At 41.6% G+C, this 21,242-nt stretch overlaps 1 protein-coding gene across 9 annotated transcripts in view; it reads right to left on the bottom strand.

The window, feature by feature from the left end:
* The window catches only part of KIAA1217 (KIAA1217 ortholog), a 316,988-nt gene that overhangs the window by 268,960 nt on the left and 26,786 nt on the right, over window positions 1–21,242 (bottom strand). The window contains exon 1 of one of the 9 annotated variants that reach the window (XM_053654775.1): window positions 13,502–19,585. The exons of the other annotated variants lie outside the window; for them this stretch is intronic. The gene's annotated coding sequence lies outside the window, so the exon portion shown is untranslated. Of the gene's footprint in view, window positions 1–13,501; window positions 19,586–21,242 lie in introns of those variants that run through there. 9 annotated transcript variants of the gene reach the window in all.

Raw genomic sequence — 21,242 nt, 5'->3', positions numbered from 1 at the left:
GGCAAGACAGACTCAGAACAGCATGCAGTTTCAAACATGTGAGTTATTTGGTTTTCATCTAATATTTCCAGACCGTGGTTGACTGTGGGTAACTGAAACCGCAGGAAGCACACCAGCGAGTGAGGGGAGGACTACTACATCACCACCAGTTTTTCACGGAGTGATGCACAAGCACCGGGAAGCATGCTCCCTGGGGGAGACCGTCGCCCGGCCACTGTGTGCTACCTCGTGTGGCCCACTGAAGCAAAAGCAGGAGGAGGAGTCAAGAAGCGGGGCCTGAACCAGGTCAGGGCGTAGCAGAAATCAGACACTGGGGTAGAGCAGGGACGTCAGGGTAGGAGCCCAGCTACCTGGGACTCCTAAGTGATCTGCTCTTCCTCAAGAAAGGTCATGACTAGAGGTGGGTGGGGAATGGCTATTCTCTGGAAAGCTGAGTAAGTCACCCAAGCTTTCCAGCCTCACTGACCTCATCTTCATTTGAGGGGAGAGAGAGGGCTTGACAGGATATATATTTCAGCTCCTATGTTCTTTGATTCTCTAAGTCAGATTTTGAGCTGAATGGGTTTTGATTCTCAGAGTAAGATGAAGAAGACTTAACTAGGTGGAAACTCAATGAGACAAGTCTTGGGACTTTGTAACTGAATCAGAGAACCAGTTTGATTCAGGTTTGGTGGGAAAGGAAGAAAATGAGAATGGAGAAGGTCCCGTGTCCTACCTGGGCTACACTCTCACATCTGGGGGAATCTGTGTGAACCTGCGCTGACCGGCTCAGGGGAAATCGGAGTGTAGTTCCAAGGCCCCTTCCACCTGTGCAGCTCCATCCTCCCTCCAGAATGTTGTTGCTGCTTGCCAGCCACTTCTCTAAGAAACGATAGCTTCCTCTTCATTTCCTTATAGATCCGAGCTTTAAAAAGCTATTAGAAAGACAGGTAGAAACTGAAGGGGCCTCTCCAAAACAGAATACTCACACATCCGCTATTCTGGCAGAACGAAAGTCTCCACGTAGAAGTCATCACCCTGTCCTTCCCTCCTATCACGCCACCAGTACCATGACCGTGGATTCTGTTACTGCACTCCATTCATACCATCTCTGAAAAACATTTTTTCTGACCATCTTGATTAAATACATTTATGAATACCCAAACCCCTTTGCTTTGCCCAGTCCAAATTTTACAATCCTTGATCCCTGGGCCTTTCTCTTCTTCTCTATATAAATAAATGACTAGCATCTGTTTTCTCCCACCTATGACCTGTAGTTATTTTCCACTCACACAGTATCCGGTACTTCAACCCCTAGCCCTTCTGTGGCCAGCTTGGTATCACCTCAGCCCAAGATGTCTGAAGGAGGCTCACCAGGCCAACTTCTAAAACTGAGAACAGCAGGAGAATGAAACAAAATGTTCCAATGCTCACACACACAACAAAACAGACACACAACCCAAATCCTCTTATTGCCAATCATTTCTATTAGAATTTAAAAGTTGGGGCTTTGTACAGCACCATTGGTTCAGTTCCTTCTAGAAAATTCACTTTTTCCCCCTTTCTGTTCCTATGGCAAACTTGGTAACTGTGATAATATTTCCTAAGGTTTTGGGAACATCTTAATTTTGGCAGTGGAAAGACAGGTACATGAAATGACAGACCAGACACAAAACTCATCAAATGAATCCCCATATTAGGACTTCTCATTTTTGAAGCTTTTCTTTTTGCTTTTTATGAACCTCAGCCTCCAGTGTCTGAAAATGTTTTCCTCATGGAAATAAAGCTGGTTTGCTTCTCAGGTATGGGAAAGAGCTAAGATTTCTGCTGTCCGCACTGCACGGGCTCCTGAGGCACATCGGCAATGTCTGTGGGTAGGGATTAAGTCAGAAACAAGATGGAACATGCCAAACATCCTCTGTGCTTTGAAAAGTTCATCCAGACTAGTTCAGAAGCAGTCGCGTGTGTTTTAAGAGACTCCTAACCAAAAGGAGAGGCAAAAGAGAAAAAAAACAGCCCTTTTTTGGGGTTTCTGACAAAGTTCCTAACTGGAAGCACTTAGATTTCTAATCTGTGTGGCATTTGCAAATCAGAATCCCACAAACTGCTTAATCCACAGTCTAACAAGGTATGTTGAGTTTTACACCTTACCTGGAGACTTTCTGAATAATTGAAAAAAAATGGTTTCTGCCTTTGTACAGAAAATGAAGAGATTTTTCAGAGAAAAGAAAAACAATTTAATTGTCGTTAACAAGGCTTAACTGCTGTGGGCCATCATCCTCTGCACCAGAGCTGAATTTAACTGAAAAGAAACCATGTGACCCAGGGCCCTCTCCTGCTCGCACCTGGCAGTCAATGGGCAGGAGCAGCTCAGGCCAGGTGAGCCGCCCAGGAAGTCAAGAAGGCGTTACACAGCAGAGGAGAGGCCCCGGGCAGGGGCGGCGACCCTCTGATTACCCCCCTTCTGTACCTCATTCCTGTCTGCTGCAGTGCAGGGCCCCTGACAGCAGAAACTCAGGCAGCCACCTTGCTTTCTTGGCCGATCTTCAGGAGGACACACAGGCTCCATGTCCAAATCCACAGGTGGACGTTAACTGTCACCTGCCTGGCCCAGAGGCCGCAGGCCCTGCCTCCTCCGAGCTCAGCTCACCCTGAGCTGTGCCCATCCTTCCTCAAGCTGGGCTGGCACACCCCTGTCAGACAGGGGCCCAGGGTGTGAAGTGTGATTCATGATAGAAAATACCGGTTTTTCATTGCTATGCAAATGCAGGTTGGGTGGGGTTTAGGTAAATCCAGATGTAGACACCAAAAAGGAGGGCAAGAACGTGCCTCTTTTTCATATATCTCACTTGGCCAAAGGGGCTTGGCCCACACACCGCACATGAAAGAAAATTAGAGTCTCACGGAGTGGGATGGGGCCAACCAAAGTTCATCGGCACACGTTTGAACAGTTTATACTCACATGCAGTTTCGTATTTAAGAGACAGATCTTCATTCATATCAAAATGTATTTATTAAGTTTCTACCATCATGAGGCAAAGCCCAAATTGCCAACAGTCTGAACACTGGTGTTTACTCAAACTGCTTCACCCCAAAAGGCAGTGCAGTCATGGTATGTTTCATCCAAGGCCATTATCTGCCTCAAAACCCACTAGGCTGGAACTTCTAGAACAACTGAATGAAGAAAGAGGCTATGATATCCAAATGCTTGAAAGCCACCCTGAAGGACCTGCCCCCATTTCCTGACAGCATGACCTGTGCCACTTACCCCGCCCGCCCATTCTCAGAACCATCTCCAAAGAACATGTGCTGGGGTGCCAGGGTCCCCTGGGGTTAGAAACTGGACCCCAGACTCACTCTGGCCCTCCTCACACCTGTGCAGCAGACACAAGTCCCGTAAGTCCTCTGAGGCTCAGTTTCCTCAGCTGTAACGTGAGTGAGGAGACTGAAACCTATTGGCCTTCCCAGCATGGCCATAATTTTCCATAGTTTTTATAAAAAAGCCCAAAGTGAAAAATATCCAGCATTAAAGGTGCCAGTGGGACTTGCCTGATCTACTCTGCAGTGTTAGTGAACCTCAGCAGGGTACGACCTGAGGGCCTAGCCTAGGAGCAACCAGTGGGCTCTCTGTGGGAGCTGGTGGGTTCGACACTTGGTAATATCATACCTCAAATCGAATTCCACAAAATGAAAAAAAGGTGAGTTGGAGTGCAATATGAACTAACGATTTCTTTTTTCAGTTGACAGCAGATGAACCGGCAAAGGTTATATGTCACATAACGTCATTGGGAAAGCCCCGATTCAGGCATGCTGACATGTGTACCCCATTTCAGATATTACTGCATCAATTTATACTTTTTATTGTGGTTGACAGGAAATATTTTAGTGACCTAAGAGTGGACACTCTGAATACATGAGACCCAATGAAAGTGTTCAGAATTAGGAAAAAAATAAACAAGAAAATACCAGCATTCAGCCTTTGGGTTAATAACAAGAACACAGGATTGTATCTCTGGACACCAGACATGAGACCCTGTGTGGGCAACTCACAGATCCTCAGGAGTCTATAAACTTCCTCCATTTGGGGTCTTCACGGGGTGCTAGGTAAAGCCTAGGAGTGCACAGGGCCCTTTGGGGATAGTCACAGAGATGGAGGGAGGGGAGACCAGCTCAGTTAAAAGTAACCTCCCACCCCTATCCAAAAATGGCTTCCATAAAATTAGTGTTTAAACAAAAGCTAAAAACATTCTGTCACTCTTCTACCTAAAATCCTTTGCACTACATTCAGAAATAATCCCAATTTCTTATGGTGGTCTACTAAGTCCCCAGCCACCTCTCCTAGGTCTACTGAGACCTTACACAAATGAGCCCCTCCCTGTCTCGGGGTCCTGCACTCCTACGCCGCTCCTGGCTGTGTAGTAGGGGACTGGCTCATTGTCATGTCATCTTCTGTATTGCCTTCATGGCACTTATCTCAATCTGAAGTCATCTGAATATCTGTTTTCTCCTCTGCCTCCTGCATTAGGTGATAAGGTCTCTGGAAACAACGGCCTTGTCATTCTTGCCCAGTACTGTCTTCCCAGTGCCAGCTGCTGGGCCTGTCTAAACTAGACATTCGGTCTGTGTGGAACGAGTTATTGTATGAACAAATGAATGATAACTCATTCTTTCTAAATCCAATGATTGTATGTAGCTGTACCACCTCCATACTAACCAAAATTACCTTATCAATTTTAATAATTCAAGATGCACTTTCACCTACTTAATTTTGCAACTACACTCTGGGGCTTTTTTGTGGGCTGTTCAAAAACCACTGACCCTGGACCCTTTTGCCTCGAAGTGAGTAATCTTGGATTAGTGAACTCCCCTGGCTTTAATGTCTTTCTCCAGAAAGCTAGGGTGTTTTCCATAGCAGCTACAAGGTCCCTACCACCTCGAATGGCCTATGAATATTTAAGACCCTCACTGGTAGACACTGATGCCTTCTCACAAAATGTGGTTTTGTGAGATATTTCCATTGCACAGTTGACCCTTGAACAACACAAGTTTGAACTGCATGAATCTACTTATATGAAAGTTTTTTCAGTAAATACTGTAGATGTATTTTCTCTTCCTTATGATTTCCTTAATAATGTATCTTTCCTCAAGCTTACTTTATTGTAAGAATACAGTATATAATATATATAACATACAAAATATGTGTTAATTTTGTGTAATAGCCAGTCAACAGTAGGCTATTAGTAGTTAAGTTTTGGGGGAGTCAAAAGTTATACATGGATTTTCGACTGTATAAGGGTCAGTGCCCCTTAACCCTGTGTTGTTCAAGGGTCAACTGCAGCTGCTTCCATGTTTCAGGCATCTGCTTCATGCCAGGTACTGGGCCAGGTGCTAGTCACGCTCTGTCTCCCATCTGCAAACCACCTGGCTGCAGAAATGGAGGCTTCCTTAGATCAAATGACTTGCCCAAAACCACACAAAGAGTTAAGTGGTCGAATGAGTTCCTGAAATTACGTCTGCCCAACAACAAAGGCCAGATTCCTCCCACCTCACGCCAGCATTTCACAGGACCGGGTCTACAAAAGATGGTAGGGCTATGATAGGAGTCAGCAGGTAAGAGAGATGGTGTGAGATAGAGACTGGGGGGCTGTGCGAACCTGAGAACCTGTACCCCCATCTCAGCGGGGTAGCTGCTCTAATGAGTTTTAACAATTTGAGGCCAATGTTTTCTGATCATCTGATTTCTCCCTTCATAATGTAAAAATCTTGATTTTTATGTAATACTCTTAATTCTACAAAGTTGTGCTGGCTTACCAAAATTTGTAGAAGTCATTGTGCAGGCCTTTCTGGAGAACCTGGCCCCAGGCCTAGGACCTCTGACCTATACTTTTCTGGTACAAGGAATTTACCAATGAACATTGCCCAATCTGTCCCTTCGGTTCCAGTGAGAACTTTCACAATCACACATAAAAATGCCAGCAACAAATACTGGCAACAGGAGTGCGTGCATTGAGGGTTATTATGTAAAACGTGTGAGCAACACCATTTTGTGTACCAAGATTTAGGAATCACTCAGCATTCCTTCTCTGGGGTGAATTCCAGAGGTCTGCCTGCGGAGTATAGGTTTTTGGAGGAAGGAATTTGGTTGAGGCATGCAGCTTTCCTCCTCTCACGCCAGGAAGAAGGTTGCTTAATAAGCACATTCCTGACAAGCCAGCTCCAGGCTTGACTTCAGAGGTACTGCAAACACGCAGCAAAACCGATCCCCGTCCCAGCCTCCTCCATTTCTCCAAGTCCACCCTTCGGGGAAACGCTGAACTGTGGAAACGGTGGGCATTGTAAAAGCGGGAGGCTACAGAGGCAGGAAGGAAATCAATCCCTGAGTGGTAAAAATGTTTGGAAATCTACTTTCAGAAAATGAACAAGTTCTCAAAGTGAACACCCCAGGGATCCTGTCAAAATGCCCCTGGCTTGTGTCAGAACTGCTAGGTTCAAATCCCCCTGTTGCCCAGAAAATCAAGTCTCTAAAGACCTCTGAGCCTTAGCTTTCTTAATTATATGTATCATTTGTATGGTTTTATTAGAGGACTATACAAGAAAATTTGTGTGAAAGTTTTAGGCACATAGTAAGTAATAATACTTGTGGGCAATCTAGTACTTATCCGCAGTGGTTTGAAAGCATACAGGGAAAATTTTTTATTGTATTGTTGGCATGCACAACACAATAAAAAAAATTCCCTGTAAGCCATTTCAGATTTGGATGTATATGTTTTAAAAAGCTAGTGATATATAAATATTTGAGGGGAAAATTGTATTTACCTTGTGCCATAAGAAGCTTGGTCTATTTTTCTAATGATATTGAAAAAGTTCAATTAGACTTAAAGTGACTTGAGACAATGGTCATTATATTTTTGAATTACGGCTTTCCTTGTGCCCATTATAGCCCCTGTTCTTCCCTGTTTCTCTAAGCACAGTTATTCCTCATTATTTTTTAGGTTTACCAACTAATATCAAGCATATGTTTATTCAGAAATACCATATTCAGAGACATTTCTTTATATTTGTTTCCTTTTGCAAATATTTGCAATTAACAGCGGAACTGAGATACTTTATGAAGTAGAAAAAGAATGTATCTGGGGAAAGCGTGAAGTTTCAAAAGTAGCTGTTGAGAAGGAGAAAGGAAGGAAAGTCTAATTACAGTAAAAATATGTACTGATTTGTGCAAAAGAAATGTATATCAAATCTACTACACTTGTAGTTTTAATGCATTCTGTGCACCTGGATTAAAAACAAGTTGGAATTTAAATAATGTCTGAAGCTTTCTTCAGTGATCCTAGAGTATAAAAAATGTTGTTTCTTTTCTTTCAAAAGGTATTCTATGATTCTATTTCTGATCTGTCTTGCTGTTTAAAAAAAGTTTTTTTCAAATACAAATATTCTGTATATTAAAACATTTCTTTTTCATTTAGGAAACTGAATCATAGTACATAGGTACAATCTTAATATGAAAACCTAAGTTCTCTTTATCTAAAACTGATCCCCATAACTTGGCAAAAGATTAAGTTTAGTTATAAACTTGAACTTGAAGTGAATGTTTTATGCAATGAGTAAGAAGATACCCCAACTGGGAAAATGAATTTACTGCTTTTGTTGAAAACTTCGGGTAGCTTAAATATATTTAATCAAAACACACCTGGTACTCAGAACCCCAAACAGCATTTATTTAGAAAAGCAGGATCCTGACTGGAATGAACTGGTTTAGGGAAGATTCTGTGGCTGGAAATGAGACTTACGAATGCCATCAGAAGTGACTGCTCCAGTACGGATGGATAAAAAGAGGGTCCCTTTCTTCCTCAAGGAACAACTATACCAAAGCACAAACATGCTTCTGGACTGGGGCGTGAGAGGAAGAAAGTCACTTCCGCAGCCTACCCGGAAACTGCTGGCTTACCTTGGAGGAACATACATTCCATTCCAGGGCAACTGTTTTGTTGTAACTAGTTTTAGACTTTTACAGTAATATATAAATATGATAAAAATATAAATAGTAGAGAAGTCCAGAAATTAAAAAGATTTTGTCTTCACTAGCTCATTAATCCTTCCATTTATTAGGCATCATTCTAGAAATTTTTAATATATTGATGAGGACATGAAAAATAGATATGCTTTTTCATACAAATAGGACTCAACCTTTTTTTAAAAAAACAAAAGGTATTATACTATCCATACTGCTCTGTAAATTGTATTGCTTATTTAATATAACTTGGTTATGTGTCCCTACCAGCACATGGGGTCTATTTCATATATTGTAATAACTGCAGCAAATTGTATTGAAAATTGGGCAGTACCTTTCAACACTAGTAATCCTAGTAAACTAGTAGTAACAGACTAGTAACTCATCACCTCAGAATCTGTCCTTCAGACTTGCTGGTACATGCACCATTACACAGGTCATTGCAGTTGTGTTCATAACAGAAGGGGAAAAAACGAAGCAACTGGAACAGCTTTCAAAAGGGGTCGAGTTAATGTATTGTGGAGCCACTACTGTAACTGCTATGAAAGAGTAGTTTTAAATCAGAGTCTGTGCTGTTCTTGCCACCAAAAACATAGTTCCTCATGCACACACACACACACACACACACACAGGCATACATGCTCCACGAAGGAGAGACAGAAAATTGTCTTTAATGAGGCAATTCACCCGAGTTGATTTCTTCTGCAGTCTTAAAACTGAAAAAGGATTCGAATAAAGTTAAAGATGAAGAGAGCCATGCAACCTTTCCTTCAGCGAAATTCAAACAAATGATCAAAAACATTTTTTTCCTCTCAAACAGTACACAAGTTAGAATTGCTACAAACATGAGTTGACATCCAGGTGACATTCTCAGGGGTATTTACAAACTTTCTTATTGTCAAAGACTGAAAATGACCAATGGGTCATCTGAATCTGTTTTCTTGGCCATTCCAAAACATGTGTGAGGCAGCAGCCTGCTTTGCTTCTGAGTGGCAAGTAGTCAGCCCAAGGAAAGCGTTATCTGAACAGTTTACAGTGCCAACAATGGGGCCAGTAACAACACCTCTGGGATGGGCTCTTTGCACCCTCCTTGTGTGATCCAAGCACAGAGCAGGGAAGCCAGGAGCGCTGGGCCCACAGCTCCAAGGACAGCCCCCCCATCAGGTTCATGGGGGCCGATGTGTTCATCTGCATTTACTAACCAAGGAAAACTGTTGGTGGGAAATTCCACTGTCACTTTTGCTGCTTAATCATGAGCAGGTGGACAGGAGTGGAAGGGAAGAGGGACCATGAAATGACATGAAGGGTGGGAAATGAAACCACCATCGAGGACCTAAGTACGGCGTCTGAAGCTATCAGCTGCCTTTCCTGTGCACTGCCTGCACTCATGCCATCACACAAAGTCTGCTGTCCATGCCTTGCTGGGAGATCTCTAGAGAAGGGTTTCTACCACTGTGTAATACTTTATTCTTGCACTTGTCATTCATACAAATAAGCCATTCAAAATTCTTTCTGGTGCCTGTTAAGTCTGTTTTCTGATGCGGAAGCAGGAGAGCTCATCATTAGGATAAAACTTATCTCTGCTTCCATCCTTGTCCCTCCCAGGTCCCTTCCTAACCAAGGTTGTCCTGAATTTTCCTCTTTCCAACACAGCCCAGTGGTCCTAATGCTTCCAGTTGCCCAGATGTCACAACTGTCACCATGGATTAAGGAGAATTTGTCATTTTGGTTTTATAAGAAATAGATTTAGTAACCTCAGAATCCTGCCTACCTTGATATTATGCCTCACAAAAAAAAACCCCTCCTCCCCACATTTTCTCTCATCAATGGTTACAATTTAAAAGCAAAAGCTGGGAAATTTACAAAAAGGTAATCGATACTGGGACAACATCTGAGGAAGTTCTACCCTGAAATATAAAATGGCCAAGTGCATAAGCAGAGTCAGGTCATTGCACTTCACAGTCCATAATGAAAAGTCCCCAACCTAGGCGGCCTGAGGAATCTTAGCTTGCACTAAATTATGGTTTTACCTGCTTAAAAAAAGGCTGGGGGAATAAAGAGTGATTGAAGCTTGACTGCTGGAGGAAAAGCACTGCTCATTCCTTGAGAGGCCACACATCTGAAGAGCAACGTGGTCTGGGATGACACCATTTTCCAGGATGGCTTTTGTTTTAAAATCAGATTTTTGCAAAGAACTCCCCATTAGTTCCCCAACAGGAGTACTTCCAATCATGTTAACTAGATGAATAGCAATGACAGGGCCCTGAGTTGTGAACAAGTTTTTAAAAGAGCTTCCTTCCCACCCAGAGGAACCCTGCACTGACTGCCCAGGAGGAAGTGCTAATCTCAGCCCCTGAGCTGGGAGATTTTAGTGCCTTTCTTCTGAAGAAATAGTTTCCGTGGAAATTCCAAAGTTTTTAAAAATGAAAAGTATAATTTTTAGAGATCACTAATTTGGTTACACAGAGGTTTTTTAAATTTTGACGCGATACTGTATTTGGGATAGAACTAAACCTACATATATTCTTCAGTGGAAAAGCTGTACTACTGATAAGAATGGAGGCAGGCCTTGAATCCAGACAATCTGGCCCTTGAATCACTGTGCACCCTGAGCTCTTGACTCAACAGACCTTCGCTAAAGCCCGCTAGGCACAAAACAGACTTCTAAATGCAATCACCATTTATTAATCAACAGATAATCTCTTAACAATACAACAATTACATGTAATAAAAAGTTTTCATGGACTTCTAAAACAGGGTCAATGGGTAAAAAAAAAATGTGTAAGTATTCATTAGCTATTCTGAACCTATTTGGAATTTTGGCACCCATGTTTATTTGATTCCATGACTATTTTCTATTGTAAATGTGCTGCCTTGGGGTTCATATTTGGAATAGACACTTCGAATGAAATAAATATTTGCTTTTAGATACATTGATTTTGCCCTTGAGAGAACCAGAGCGTTTTCCAGTGCCCCAAACCAGTGTTGGGAACTGCAGTCCCCAGTGCAGCCTGACGCCATTCTTATCACTACAGTTAATTAATTTTACAGTATCTGGGACAGAATGAGTTCAGCCTCAGCAGCTCGGAGATCAGAATCCCACCTGATGAGCCTATCTTGTATTCCTGCTAAGAAACTTCTTCCAGGGGTATAGAATCTGAACAATTCTGAACAGTCTCAGGTGGAAAATTTGGAAAAATTGAAGAAGTCATCAGGAAAATTCTGGAATGAATAGAGTGCTTTTCCCTGGCTAGAAACACTGCTGCTAAAAATAACACAATGAAAAACATATTTGTCTCTTACATACAATGGATGTAGAACATAATTATGGGCTGTTTTGACCTGGAATGTAGACAAGGGGGGGAGGTGCTGACACCTGGAATATAAAAGGAGGACAGTGTGTTCAAACTCTTGCTTCCTGTATTCCCACCGCCCTTGCTGACTCAGTTTCCCAGTCAGGGTACCTGTAATAGACATATCTGACTCTTCTTGCAGGACCAAGAAGCATCAGAGGCAGGTAAGAGTTAAAACTGTAAGAGTGTGAAGTACCTCAAGCTCCTATCAATATGTGCCATAAAAAAGTAAATTAGTCCCACTTCCATAGCCTACCTAGAGAAAGTGTTACAGACATAATTAATGTAAAACCACGGATATCTCAGCTCCTTTGACACACTTAATATTTTTTATTTTAATTAATTTATAGAAATAATCACTGCTGTTGGAAATTATTGCAGTAACACATTGATTTTGTTCTAGTCCCTTAAAATGAGAACAAAATAGCACAAAATACAGAATGGCAGTGTATTGTGTTATATATTTTAGTATCTCTCTGAGTCACGGTTTCTTCCTCTGCACAGGGGAAACAAAAAGATTTTGCTAGCCCTAGCCGAGTGGCTCGGTTGGTTGGAGCATCGTCCTGTTCACCAAAAGGTCGTGGGTTCCATTCCCAGTCTGGGCATGTACAGGATCCATGTTTCTCTCTCACACCCACATCAATGTTTATCTCTCTCTCTCTTTCCCTCCCACCCTCCCCCTACTTCCTTTTTCTTTAAAAGCAATAAACATATCCTCTGGTGAGGATTTAAAAAAAAGATTCTGCTAATCTTACTGGGGTGTTGCAATGATAAGATAAAGGATGTGAAAACACTTCATACAGTCCACTGCCACATGAGTAGTAAATAAAAGCAATCGCTAATGTGTGTGGAGCCTGGATGCGGAGACCTGTGCCACAAAGATTTTGTCATTTCATCCTCACAATACCACTATCATCGCTCCTATTTTATGGAGGAGAAAACTGAGGCTTGAAGACATTCATTTAACTTTTCCAAAGTTGTACAAGTAGTTAGGGGTGAAGCCCGGAATCAGAACCCAGGCATTCCCGCCGTGATGGGCTGTTCTTTCATCACTCAACTGACCTGCAATCACTGTGGTAACACAACAGTCTAATAAGAGTATAGATTAATCCACATTATCTGACACAAATTTCAGGAGGTTTGAATTCTTACATATGAGGAAGTTTTAAAAATATTTTAATGCCTGCCCATTTGCTCCTAAACAGTTTTGGTTTCAAAAGCCCCAATTCCCATTTCATAGGTATCTTTGAATGCCTCTTAATTCTGTGCTTTAACCTTACCCAGTGTGTGAAAGAAGCAAATATGCTTTTCATTTCTTTTTAAGCTTGGTGAGCCTAGCTACTCACATGATAGCCTTGTGTCCCCATGCTAACCCCCCTATGTCAACTTTGTGGGTATACAGCTACCTTTAGCGATTTTTATCACATCCATATCACTGGCAAGACTGTTTACTCAGTCTTACTAGTAACTGATGCAAACAGAAAACCTATGCCACCACCAAAGCGAGGTTTCCTTTCTGAAGCAATGCTTTAAAAACAGCCTTCGTCAATCATTGCCCCCAGCCCAGGAACCTTTATCTGTCTTCTTAGAATGTACAAAGTACTGCTTCCCTCAAGTCCAAAACTTCTGATGTCTCAAACAGGATATTTTTCCAGTATGGTGAAATGCCTGTCTGAGAGAAGTATACAGACACACATACCAAGAAAGTGCAGCGGCAATAAACCTGCCTGTTTTTGTAATATTCCATGGGGTTTATCTTTAGCATTTTAAAACTTGCAAATAAGAAATACATGTACTCCCAATTCAGGTCTGTTCTAAGAATTTAAAAAAACAACCTAGGAATAATCTACAAATACATATTGTATCTCAAGTCCCAGATCTTCCTTCTAACCTTCATCTATGGCATTTTTATAGCATTATTCACAGGGTACAATCAGCATAATGCATAATGTGCCACTTGTTTTCAGCTCTATTCAAAAGTCTCAGTTCATTCAATAAAAAAACCCTGAAAAACACAGCCCCAGAGCACGAACATTCCGTGTGGGAAAGCTGTGCTTATTGATTCGGTTCTTCCTGCCAAGAGAACAATGCAGAGAAACAGACCTCAGTGTTCCAAACAGTTTCTGGCAATAATTCAGAAGAAAAAGCACATATTTACCTGTACTCAGAGCTCCACAGGTGAGGCAACAGTTAAAGTACAAAATCTAATTCTTCTTCTGGAAGTTTCATCTCTAATGGATTCCAGGGTCATCCTTCGGAGCTGTCAGGTAAACCCCCCTCCATGTCTCTCTACTGTTTTCTTTGCTGTTTTTCCCAGTGAAACTCCTGTCATTTGCATAAAACCTACTTCTAGCCTATAGGACTTTTTGAGTAGCTACTTGCTAAATTGGCTGTCTTGACATGCTCTTTCAAGCATGACATCATAAATCTCCATGGAAACCCTAACCCCACCTGTCTCTGTGCCAACAGTACCTGTCAGGCAAAGACTTAAACAATCATCTGAAATTGTTCATTAATGAAACCTTTTTAGGGGCTTTGGATCTCTGCACAGTATAATTTGTGCTGTTGGCAAAAACTTAGCCAAGAATGATGGCTTCATTTTCAAAGCCTGAGCTGTTTTGTAGAAAACAATGATCAAAATTATAGGCATTCGTTAATCTGCCCCTCCCTGTCTAACAATGCACTTAATCAGTTGAAGATAAACCTACAGTGGCACATGTGCCTCTCTTTGAAGGATAAAGTTACGTTGAAAATGTAGGTTTTGAAAAACCTTCAATCAATACTTCTAAGGCTTTCCACTCTGTTCTCAAGCAACCCCTTCCTACTTTTTTACCAGCAAAACTTGCAAAACAGGTTCCTTGCTGAAATGTGTGTGTGTTTGTGCAGGCATTTTCCCTTGGCCTCTGGCTTGCAGAGATAGTAGAACATGTTGAGAATTTTTTAACTCTTTCCTGTCATACATCTTTGGCATGTTTGTCCTAGCTTGTATAAATTACCAGAACAACATCGAAATCAGTGTTCTTGGCTTTTCTTGGGAATGGTCAATAGGCTCTAAGACATTAATTCTTCATTCATCCATCCACTTTTAACTACCCAAGTCTTACAGAATCCCTGGTCTGCACAAAGCTTTGGACAGATTTTTGCCAAATTTGTGCCCAACCCATCTTAGTGACACTGGGCTCAGCCCTCTTCCTCTCTCTCACCTTGAAATTTACAGCAGACACTCTCAAGTTCAAGATTGCTGACCTGGAGGTACCAAAAGGTTTGAATGGGACTTGCTCCAAACCCATAAGATTTATAATTATGTTATCAAATGGCTGTCAAAAGCTGTACCTAGCAGGAAGTTTCTTCAGTGGGAATGAGCTAGGCAGCCTCCAGCAGAATCTGTCACAAGACTGCAATGTTTGGAAGCTGCTTTAACTTGCCACAGATCTGCTGCAAACTGCAATAAGTCTTGGCAACATCTGTCCTCAAAGGTCAGACAGCAAAGACAAGTCTCCACTCTTGGCTGAGCCCGCCCAGGTGCATGCAGGGAGAGGAATCCTAGGTACAAACTCAGAATGGCTCTTTCCATAGAAGGAATTCTAAATGCTTCAGATCCTCTCCTCTGACTGTTCTTGAAGTTTTGCATTGCCATAGTTCATCGTCAACAGATAGGACATTATGACCTTCCAAGGGAATCCAAGAACTAGCCTGGTTTAATACAGCTGAATGAGTTTAAACACTCCTCAGAAGCAAGACTATTGTTAGGGATACAAGATCTAGCCAAATCTAGGCTTTACTCAGTGAAATCCAAAAATGGGGTAGAGCACAACTCAATTGCAGTTACTTTTCAAAGTTCTGTTAGAGAGAGGAGTCTGCCAAAGTTGACTCAGCAGTCAGAGTGGTTACCAATTTTGCCGAATCTTCCCCTGAACATATTTAGGAAATTCTAATATCTCAGCTTTTACTTACTAAATTCAAGCTTGGAAAAAAGTGTGAGAAGAGTCAGAATCTGAATGTCAGGAAAGTGGAAGTAGTCACAGAAATAACTCAGAGGTGACAGCAACCTGATGAACCCATTCTTTGGCCGGCAGGCAGGCAGGCAGAGGTAAAGACTTACAGAAGATCTGTAACAGCAATGACATCATTATGGTGATATGAGGATCTTGAAATATTTAGAATGGGGAAAGTTTTGGACAACAACAGTCTCAGCAAGAAGTACAACACAAATGGGGGCTGGGCAGAAATGCCAAGACTTGCCCAGAGGTGACCAGTCCAGTAATGATTTTTCCTAACGTCTGTAAGAAAATTATCAAGTAGGACTAAGCTTCAATAACATTGTGATTTGCCTGACAGCAACTAAGCACTACACTAAGTCAAAGCACAATAAATGCATGCAGATGGAGTAATTTATTTCTAAATTAGCAACACCAGAGGTATCTCTGTTTGGCTTGGATAGTAAGATTCTCTTGAATTTGTTTCATCAAACCTATTTTATAATAGACATAGAAACTGCTCACTGAAAAAGCCCATGAAAATAGGAGAATACAAATAATTGGCAAAAGAGGTTGTAGTTAAGCATTTATGGCCTGAATTTTTGTTTCTTAAAAAAACATGAGTTAAGAGTTGCATGTAGAAAAGAAATACTTCCTTAGGTGGAAATACTTCTTTAGGTAGAAAAACTTTTATTTTTCAAATTTTATTTATTTATTTTTAGAGAGAAGTGAAGGGAGGGAGACAGCAAGGGAGAGAAATATAGGTATATTTCTATAGAAATACAGAAGTATCTATGCAGGAGAGAAACATCAATCAGGTTGCCTGTCGCACACACCCTGACCAGGGAGTGAACCCACTACCCACGCATGTGACCTGACTGGAAATTGAACCAGTGACCTTTGGCTTTGCAGGATGATGCCCAATCAACTGAGACACACCGGTCACGGCAATATTTTTATAATTAAAATAACCAATCTTCATTTCATTTAAGCCTCACAACAATAGTATCATGCAAAAGCATTTAATAACCCCCATGTCACAGAGGGAGAAGGTGAACCTCAGAGAGGTTAGGTAATATGAATAATTTAACATGGCTACTAAGTGCTGGAGTTTGAATTTGAACCCAGGCAGACCCAAGATTTGAACTCAAAACACACATGCTTAACCACTGGGCACTGTGATCGCTAGTTTAATAAAATTGCTTGTCATTTTGAAGGTACTAAAATCTTAACTGAACTAAGCCATGCTGGAAGGATTTAATTGGTAAACTAACCTGAAAGTACATATTAGATCACAAAGAGTAAACAGAGACTTCTGCAGATCCTCCCAGATATACCAAGTCAACAGATGGGTCTAGAATAGTCCAGACAGAGATAGTCTATCAGCAAAGCAACAGTAGAACAGGGATATTTATTTAGCTTTAAACTGTATGGAGGCCTGTAAGGACTACACAGGGTAGGATTAACATATTATAAGTCATAAACCCAGGACAAACATACCACAGAGGCAGAGAAGACAAATGAAACAGCAGACACTCAGGAAATCTCTGCAAATCTGAGTTCTGGTCTAAAGAAAAACTGACAAACACTAAAAATAAAAAAATAAGTATACATTTTGTATGTCAAGAACACACTTTAAATATCACCAAAAGAATAGGCACACTTGGATTCCTGAGTGAAGTAATCAAAACCAACTATGGTAGTTAATTGCCTAATGCTAAATCCTTGAACTTGGGCTCTGTTTTTGTTTGTAGCTGTTGTTCCCTTTAGAAATAATCCATTTACATTTAGTCACCTTTTTCTATGGTGCTGAGGTAATGGTTAAATTTATGTGTCAACCTGGCTAGGCTATGTTGCCCAAGTGTTTGGTCAAACACCAGTTTGGATAGTGTTGTGAAGGTATTTATTTTTTAGATGTGATTAAGATTGAAACCAGCTGATGTCAAATCAAGCCAGTTACCTTCCACAGTATGGTTAAGTCTCGTTCAAGTGAATGAAGGCATCACAAGCAAAAACTCAAGAGCTCCTGAAGAAAAAATTCTGCCTCAATACTGCACATCCTGGACTCATGGCTGTAACATAAACTCTTCCCTGAATTTCCTGGTTGAAAGCCTGCTTTGCAGATTGCAGATTTGCCATTCCCTACAATTATGTGAGCCAATTCCTACAACTAAATCAATCTCTCTCTTTCATTCTCACTCTTGTTCTCACTCTCTGTCTAACTTACTGGTTCTGTATCTTTGGAGACCTTGACTAATAGTGCAGTGGTGCCAATTTGCACTGTCCAGTCTTGTTTTCTGGCCTAGGTTCTATCTAATCTTCTACTTCCAATTTTCTAGCAGTTATTTTCACTCGGAACGCCTACTGTCTGTTCACATACAGCTCGTCAAGACTGAAACTCAAGTAATTGTTTAGTACTTCCTGAGCATGACTATGTTTAATAAAGAATAGACATATTTGCTGTCAAATTAAAATAAAGGAATATAATCAAGTTCATCAGTTATTATAACAGATATCAGTGGAGTGACTTCTACCATTAAAAAACAAAGGACTTCCGACAAGATGGAGGCATAAGTAGAGACACCGTGCTTTCTCACACAACCAAGTTTAGAGACAACTAAATAATAGCAACAGAAAACACAGCCAGAACACAGAAAAATTGAACTTTTCGGAAATCTGATAACAACAAATGCTTTAGCCTGACCGGTAAGAGGAGCGAAACCAGCAGCTGGCAGAGTGGGGTAGCACAGGAAAACTCGGTCAGATGGACTCAGGCGGACTCAGGCACGAGGAATCCAGGCCCAGGGTTGGACCTGGTGGGCAACTCAGCAAGCAATCGCGGGGAAACAGCGAGAGAGTAGAGCTGCGGGTTGACTGTGGTCGCGCATTCCTGTGTGGAGAGACAAGCCAGGGAGTGGGCAATTGGACAAGAGCCAGCAGCCCCAGCTGCGGAGGACGCCACCATTTCCCCGCTCTAACCCCGCCTCCACATACAGCGTCATAATCCAGCGACCTAAGTGGCCCTGCCCCGGTGAACAACCTAAGGCTCTGCTCTTCACCCAGCTGCAAGAAACAGCAGAGGGGACAGCCATTTCCCCGCTCTGACCCCACCTCCACATACAGCGTCACAACCCAGAGACTTGGGAGTCCAAGGCTCCCCTCCCCATACTTAATGAGCAACAACAGACCAAAAATGGCTCAAGAAGATCTCAAAGCCCCAGAGCCTATAAATCTAAGTGATGAAGAAATAGCAAAACTCTCAGACGCACAGTTTAAAACACTGGTGATCAGGATCCTCACAGAACTGGTTGATTATAGCCACCAGTTAGTCTTTAATTAGACAAACATATGAAGGTGAAACTAATTGAAATGAATAGTAATGCACAGGAAACCAATAGCAATGAAAAGGAAACTGGGACTCAAATCAATGGAGTGGACCAGAAGAAAGCAAATAATGGCCAAACAGAAAAGAGTGAAGAAGCAAGAATTCAAAAAAATAACGAGAGGCTTAGGAACCTCCAGGACATCTTTAAACATTCCAACATCTGAATTACAGGGGTACCAGAAGGGGGAAAGGAACAGCCACCAGTGGAAAACTTGAACAAATAATAAAGGAGAATTTCCCCAATCTGGCAAAGGAAATAGACTTCCAGGAAATCCAGGAAGCTCAGAGAGTCCCAAAGAAGTTGGACCCAAGAAGGAACACACCAAGGCACATCATCATTACATTAGCCAAGATTCAAATGAAGGAGAGAATCCTAGAAGCAGCAAGAGATAAGGGGACAGTCACCTACAAAGGAGTTCCCATCAGACTGTCAGCGTATTTCTCAAAAGAGATCTTACAGGCAAGAAGGGGCTGGAAAGAGGTATTCCAAGTCATGAAATCCAAAGACCTACAACCAAGATCACTCTATCCAGCAAAACTTTCATTTAGAATGGAAGGACAGATAAAGTGTTTCTCAGATAAGATCAAATTCAAGGAGTTCACCATCACCAAGCCCTTATTATATGAAATGTTAAAGGGACCTAAGAAAAAGAAGTTAAAAGAAAACATGCACAGTGAAAGGACAACAAACTCACAGTTATTAACAACCACGCCTAAAACAAAAGCAAACTAAAAGGACAGCTAGATCAGGAGTGGAAACATAGAAACGAAGATCTCAAGGAGGGTTAACAACAGGGGAGTGGGAGGAGAAGGGGGGAGAAGGTACAGAAAATAAGTAGCATAGAGAGTAGATAGAAAATAGATGGGGGGGGAAGAATAGTATGGGAAATATAGAATCTAAAGAAGTTGAGACACATGGTCATAAACTAAAGGGTACGGTAATGGGGGGATGGGGGGTAGGGTGAAGGGGAATGAAGGGGGGAATAGAACAACTGTAACAGCATAATCAATAAAAAAATAAATTAAATAAATAAATAAATAAAAAGAAAAAAACAAAGACTAATAGATTGGGCTGAAAAACCAAAACCAAATTATATGTACTTTCTAATAAACATACTCACTATAAATAAAGAAAACTCGAATATAGATGGTTAAGATGTATCAGACAAATCCTTTTACTTTTGACTAAAAGTAAAGCAAGAGTAATAATGCTAGTATTTTAAAATGTGCACAAACATTAAACAAAATAAAGAGGTCATTGATAATTTTTAAAAAACATAATTAACTTCTGCCAAGGTGGAAGCGTAGGTGGAAATACTGTGCCTTCTCGCACAACCAAGTCAAAAAACAACAAAGTTTTAGCAACAAAAAATGCAGCCAAACCACAGAAAATTGAACAATATAGCAGTCTGACAGCAACAAAGCACTCAGCCAGGCCAGTAAGAGGGGCAGAGCCAGTGAAGGCGCAAGGCAGCAGGCTGACCGTGGTCACACACTTTCTCGCAGATAAACCAGTGAAGGAGCGAGCAGTGAGACAGACCGCATAGGCCCCAGCGGCAGGAAGAAGCAGAGGGGACCACTACTGCTCCTCTCTGACCCTGCCCCCACATACAGCATCACAAACCAGCAACCTGGGTGGCCCTGTCCTGGTGAACACCTAAGGCTCCGCTCCTCATATCTAACAGGCACAAACAGAGCAAAACATTATGGCTCAAGAAGAACTCAAAGCCCCAGAGCCCATAACTCTAAGTGATGAAGAAATAGCCAAATTGCACAGTTCAAAACACTGGTGATCAGGATGCTCACAGAACTGGTTGATTTTAGTCACAAATTAGAGAAACATACGAAGGCTAAACTAATTGAAATGAAGGGAAATGCACAGGAAACCAATAGTGATGGAAAGGAAACTGGGACTCAAACAAGGGAGTGGACCAGAAGGAAGAAAAAAAGACCAAACAGAAAAATATGAAGAAACAAGAATTCAAAAAAATAAGGAGAGGCTAAGGAACCTCCAGGACATCTTTAAATGCTACCCCAACATCCAAATTATAGGGGTACCAGCAGGGGAACAGGAACAGCCACGAGTGGAAAACTTATTTGAACAAATAATAAAGGAGAACTTCCCCAAGCTGGCAAAGGAAATAGACTTCCAGGAAATCCAGGAAGCTCAGAGAGTCCCAAAGAAGTTGGACCCAAGAAGGAACACACCAAGGCACATCATCATTACATTAGCCAAGATTCAAATGAAGGAGAGAATCTTAGAAGCAGCAAGAGATAAGGGGACAGTCACCTACAAAGGAGTTCCCATCAGACTGTCAGCTGATTTCTCAAAAGAGACCTTACAGGCAAGAAGGGGCTGGAAAGAAGTATTCCAATTCATGAAATCCAAAGACCTACAACCAAGATTGCTCTATCCAGCAAAGCTTTCATTTAGAATGGAAGGGCAGATAAAATGCTTCTCAGATAAGATCAAGTTCAAGGAGTTCATCATCACCAAGCCATTATTATATGAAATGTTAAAGGGACTTACCTAAGAA

The sequence above is a fragment of the Artibeus jamaicensis genome, unplaced genomic scaffold, assembly GCF_021234435.1.
Source record: "Artibeus jamaicensis isolate MK-2021 breed Jamaican fruit bat unplaced genomic scaffold, CSHL_Jam_final contig_867, whole genome shotgun sequence".
Lineage (NCBI taxonomy): Eukaryota > Metazoa > Chordata > Mammalia > Chiroptera > Phyllostomidae > Artibeus > Artibeus jamaicensis.
This window is presented reverse-complemented; position numbering and strand designations above follow the sequence as displayed.